The 5,912-nt window shown below is 48.0% G+C and overlaps 1 long non-coding RNA gene across 1 annotated transcript; it reads right to left on the bottom strand.

Annotated features, from left to right (window-relative positions):
• Positions 1–3,589: 3,589 nt before the first annotated feature.
• On the bottom strand, positions 3,590–5,670 carry LOC118660402. Its single transcript, XR_004968892.1, has 2 exons — positions 4,829–5,670; positions 3,590–3,776 (listed from the first exon to the last, which is right to left on the bottom strand). It is a non-coding gene; the product is annotated as an uncharacterized LOC118660402 (long non-coding RNA).
• Between the last annotated feature and the right edge of the window lie 242 nt (positions 5,671–5,912).

Below are 5,912 nucleotides of genomic sequence, written 5' to 3'. Positions count from 1 at the left end.
ATAACTTGAGTAATTACGCTGATAGGAATACTTCTACTGGCCAGTGAGTTGTAACGTGGTCTAGGATGAATGCCACTGGCTCCCCCTGGGAAACTTCTAGTTGTTGACAATGCCTGGGAAGCCTCTAGACAATAGCCCATCTTGACCACCCATTCCTAGTTGTGTGAACCAGTTCCTTCCTGACAGGCTTTTCTGCTTTTTTAAGAGACAGAGGAAGAAAAGAGAAAAACATTGATGGGAAAGAATGAAACATCATTGGTTGCCTCCTGCATGCCCCCTACCCGAGAAGGAGCCAGCAACCTGGACATGTGCCCTGATTGGGAATCGAACCGGCAACCTTTCAGTGCACAGAATGGCGCCCAACCAACTGAGCCACACCAGCCAGGGCCTAACAGGCTTTTCACGCACCCGGTGAAGCTGCCCTGTCATGTATTCATGCATTTTTGTATGTATACTGTATATCTAGCTATCTCCTTTTAGCCAAGAGTCCCATGACAATCACCACAATATGTCAGCTACTGATCTCTGTCATTTGAAGTGAGCCTTAGAGAGGAGCTTGGAACCAAAAACTGTATGTATGTCCATAACAATTGCTAACTTTAGCCCAGAAGAGGTTATCTTACATTTCCGGCATTTTTAGGATTCCAGCTAAAGATTCTACTATCATGAACTCTCCTGCCCAGATCCACCCAATGTGATGTAATTCCTTAGTTTTACCGCCAAGGAAATAACTAAGATTCCGTATTGCAAGGCAGAGCTAATGGCAGAGAACATGTCTGTATTCCATTCCGATGGATGTGGAGCTGCACAGTCTCTGGACGCAGCCATTCTTGAGGAATCAGTATCCAGTGCCTTCCCCAGCTCAGACGCACCTCTGAAATGGTTGTCAGGTGTTCATTCCACAGTGTGCATTTCTTTTGGCAGGAACACCCAGCCTTCATCTTGCCAAGGGTGGTTATGATAGAACTAGTGGCCCAGTGCACGGATTCGTGCACACTGAAAGGAAATTAATTAGAAGGTGGCCAGTGGGGTGGGACTGGGCGGGACAGGCTGGACATGCCCTGGAGCCAACTTCCTGTGGTCCCTCCCTGGCTGGCCACACATGGCTCGAAAGGTGTTTGCTGAGTGAGTGGGGTCCCTCCGGCAGGTGGGGTCCCTCCGGCAGGTGGGGTCCCTCCGGCAGGTGGGGTCCCTCAACCCGGCCTGTGGGGATCAGGCTGAAACCGGCTCTCTGACATCCCCCGAGGGGTCCCAGAGTGCGAGAGGGCACTCTGCAAAGTTGCTGTCACAGAGGGTGTGGAACGCAAACACAAGTGTGCAGTAAACCAGATTTGGGGTTGACAGTGCCCCAGTAAAAACAACCCACGGCCAAAGGTGGAATCACACTGCTCCCTCCTCTCTGGTTTTGGGGTGCGTCACCTGAGAACTGCCACTGCCAAGTCATTGCAGTGCAGCAGCTCCTGCGTTGAACATCTGCCTCCTGGTGGTCAGCGTGCATCATAGCAACCGTTCGGGCGGGTGGAGGGACACTTAGCATATTAGCTTTTATATATATAGATGCACCTCTTTAGTGACTGTGGCATTCTGAATGGCAGAGTCACTGGCTAGGGCCTTGAACCAGCCATTATAAACTCCCAAACAGTTGCCAGCAGAGAGTCTCATCTATTTACTATTTCACTTTTGGATTAGGAAAAAATAGCTCCACTTAAATTGTAACCATTTAGGTAAACTTATTATTTTGCAAGTTTCTGGAAACTCATTTTACTTAAAATATATCTGGATGTGTAGTGACTTGCAAAGTTTTCATTTTTTCTTTTTTCTCGCTGGGAGGAGCTGGGGAAGGTTTTATGGAAGAACTGGCGTTCGAACTGAACCTTCAGGAGTCGAGAGCAAGTGCAAAAGGGAAAAAGTGAGTCCCTCCCCGGCAGAAAGCCCAGCAGGAGCCGCAGGGCACATGGGGTGTTTGGGGGAATGGCAGTTCTGTGTGTCCAGAGCAAGGCAGACAGGGCTGCAGAGGTGGTTCAAGGCCAGAGTAGCCTTGAACCACCAGGGCCTCTGTTTTGGTCAGATCTCTTGGGTTGCAAGAGACAAAAGACACAATCCCAAGAGGCTGAAATGGACAGAAAATCTACTGACTTAAAAAACTGAAAAATTCAGTTTACCGGCTTCAGGTAAAGCTGGACCTAGGGGCTCAATGATGCCACTTGGTCTCCCATCTCTCTGCGTCTCCCTGCGGTGGCCTCACTCTGGAACAGACCCTTTCCAAATGGAGGCAGCCCAGGCTGATACCTTCCCAATTCCGAGGCCAGTGGAAGGAAAGATTCATTTCTCCCCCAAAGTTTTCATTTTTGTAATAATATTCACTGTATAGCTGCTACACTGTGCAATACACACACAGCACATTTTATAACTTTATACTGGAAAAGAGGACTTAAAAGTCTCCCTTTGATTGATTAGCAGTGATGAAAACAAACTGTTTAACTGGTTATACAAGATTAATTAATAAAATTAGAGACTTTTAAAGGGAAAAATATCTCCTAAATTATATTTTAAAAGAAATGTGTTTAATTTTTGCTACTGTTACTTCCATACTTGGTATTTTGTGTTTGTTTTCCTTATTTGTGAATGTGTGTCTTGCTAGACTAAATTATTTTCATTAAGAATTTTGGCCAGCCCAGCCAGTGTGGCTCAATGGCTGAGCGTTGACCTATGAACCAGGAGGTCACGATTCAATTCTCTGTCAGGGCATGTGCCCGGATTTCGGGCTCGATCCCCAGTGAGGGGTGTACAGGAGGCAGCCGATCAATGATTCTCATCATTGATGTTTCTATCTCTCTCTCCCTCTCCCTTCCTCTCTCTGAAATCAATAAAAATATATTTTTTAAAAAGAATTATGGCCAGCCCTAACCAGTTTGGCTCAGCGGATAGAGCATCGGCCTGCGGACTAAAGGGTCCCAGGTTTGATTCCAGTCAAAGGCATGTACCTGGGTTGCAGGCACATCCCCAGTGGGGGGCGTGCAAGAGGCAGCTGAATCGATGTTTCTCTCTCATCAATATTTCTAACTCTCTATCCCTCTCCCTCTCCCTTCCTCTCTGTAAAAAATCAATAAAACATATTTAAAAAAAGAAAAAGAATTATGGCCAGAGTTAGAGCTTGGGACCAGTGAGAAAGAACAGATTATTATACCTTAAAAGTACAGTCTATTTCTCTAATGCCTGCTTGTGAACCACGCTATTTTGCTGAAATGTCTTCAGAAAGTTCTATTAAAGAGTAGCCTATGTATTATACCTAATATATTTTCAGTAACTATTTGTTAAATGCATGACAGACACAACTAAAGCTGAAGCTGTTATTTGGAAATGATGTTGTTGAAGTGTCAATAAGGACATTTAAAGTTATAAATGGTGATAAACGATCTTAATGTAAATTACTATCCTACTGAAACTCAGTACAGTATGTAGCTCTAAAAGGGAACAACAAAGGTATAGTCATCACAGCTACATGCTTTCCTAAACGTTCAGGAGAAGGGGCAAAAAAGAGAACTAACGTTTTTGGATATTTATATACACCACAAACTAATCCAGGAACTTCATAAATCTCATTTAATCCGTACAGCAAAGTAGGCTACATATAAAGGAAATGAGGTTCGGAGAAGTCTGGAAACTCACACAGCGTTCAATGCAGATTGCACACGGGCCTGCCTGGTTCCGCGGCAATCCCCGCTGCAGTGTCCTGTACATGGATTTGGAACCATCATCAAATAGTTCTGGTAGCTCTGGGCGGGAAAGGGTAGAAAAATGTTCGAAAGTCATTCTTATGACCAGTTTGCTTCCTGGTTCCTAACCAACCAAGGGGATTATGTGAGGCCACTTTGTACACAGTCGTCTCCATATCAACGAGCACAGCAGAACCAAAAATCTTTCCAAAGACGTTGTCCTGCGGGCTTACTATGGCCTGCTGCTCAGGGGAAGAGGAGACTGTTAGGACCCTGGCACCATTATTTTCCCCGAGTAGCAACCCTTTTAAAGCCAGCTGCTGGGCAAACATCTTCCTGAAGATATGTAACACTTACTGACTGATCTTACCTCCTTTTGTTCCAGCCTAAGGCTGAATTTCCAATTACATAAGGCAGGAGAAAAGAAACTCTACAAAGCTTAGTAGTTAAGGGCACAAGTGTCAGAGTCAGACAACCTTGGATTATGAATCCTGGCACTGCCTCATACAAACATAAAGTTATTCCATCTCTCTGGGCCTTCATTTCCTTTTCTGTAAAATTGGTTATAACAGTATCTCAATCACAAAGATTTTGTAAGGATTAAATGAAACACCTCTTAAGCATTTACAATGCTTGACACATTAAAAATACTTAATAAGCCCTAGCTGGTTTGGCTCAGTGGATAGAGCGTCAGCCTGCAGACTCAAGGGTCCCAGGTTCGATTCCGGTCAAGGGCATGTACCTTGGTTGTGGGCACATCCCCAATAGGGAGTGTGCAGGAGGCAGCTGATCGGTTTCTCTCTCATTAATGTTTCTAACTCTATCCCACTCTGTAAAAAAATCAATAAAATAAAAAAAAAAAACTTAATACGTGGCAATTCTTATTGATGTGCATGTTGAATAGTGACCAAGTTATGTTCTTTCTACATGCAACTGCAAATGATCTTCAAGGCTGTGAGCTCAGAAAACCTAGGCGGCCTTCATGAAGGGCTCTGCAACCAAAGGCAAGATTTGTGATTCTAAGGAGGAAACAGAACTCATTAACAGAATTCCTTTAGAGCTAAATTCCCATTTGATAGGGAGTGATGGCTGTAAGGCTCCTTTTTGCTTACCTGTTTAAGTCTGACCACGATTTTTGATATTTCGAAATCACACTTGGTATTTATTTAGTAACTTTCCCCAAAGAAGCTCAAAACCAGTTTGCCATCAAAAGAAATTTTAGAACCCTGAGACCCGGAAGTAATGCCGCCCGCCCATGATGGGCAGCCGGAATCCAGGGAAGGCCAGGCCTGGCACCGCGCTCCGCAGGGGACTGCGGTGCAAATGGGATCCTTTTGTGATGTCTAAAGAGTGTTTTGTTCCTCAGGCTTCGAGAAGGGTGGACAGCAGCGCTGCAGGAAGAGAGGGAGGCCTGGCAACTGTCTGCACGAGAAATAAGGAGGCTACAGAGTCCTCGCTGGGCTACGGGCGAGGTAAGGGTGGTAGGAAGACAGGTCCGCAGACGGAGCTGACAGCTCCCAGACAGGAAACGCAGCTCCGGGCTGGCATCGGTGAGGCCGCGTTTCCGCCCCGAGGCTTGTGAGGTGTCACACCACCCAGCAACCGCCTCCCAGAATCACGAGTGTTGGGTTCTTAGCAACCCTTTCCGACGCACACGGGCTCTTTCAGTAAAACATAACCCAACCGACAGATTGAAGGATGGGCATGGAGGGCGCACAGCACCCCTACAACCGGTGGGGGCCTCGGGTCCACGGCCTCCAAGAGGCGCAGTCCCACTCACCCGCGCGGCCGCCGGAAGTGCTCCTCCCCCGGATGTCGCCCCGCCCCGCGGCGCGCGAGCGTGTCGTCACTTGCGGTCGGCCAGTCAGGGCGCGCGACCAAAATAGCCCCCTATAAATTCTTGCGGGGCCCGGGCTGCCGGCGCCGTGCCGCTCGCTGGGTGGGGCTGCGCGCGCAGGTGGCGGGCGGGGCCGGGCGGGGTCGGAAGGGGCGGGCCCTGCGCACCTGTTTTTGCCCGACGTAGGCGGGGCAGGTTGTCCGGCTTCTCCCCAAGCCTCGCACAACCCGGGGTTCCTGTGTGAATAGCTCTGATGCGGCTGCGCGCTCGTTCCGCGGAGTCATCGCTCCCCTCCTACCGTTCCCTCTTGGGAGCAGCGCCCCCCGCGGCCTGCGTGGTCGTAGGGCAAGTTCAAGGAC

This window comes from Myotis myotis, unplaced genomic scaffold (assembly GCF_014108235.1).
Source record: "Myotis myotis isolate mMyoMyo1 unplaced genomic scaffold, mMyoMyo1.p scaffold_m19_p_7, whole genome shotgun sequence".
In the NCBI taxonomy this organism is placed as follows: domain Eukaryota; kingdom Metazoa; phylum Chordata; class Mammalia; order Chiroptera; family Vespertilionidae; genus Myotis; species Myotis myotis.
Note: the sequence above shows the minus strand (reverse complement) of the source record. Positions and strands in the feature narration are given on the sequence as shown.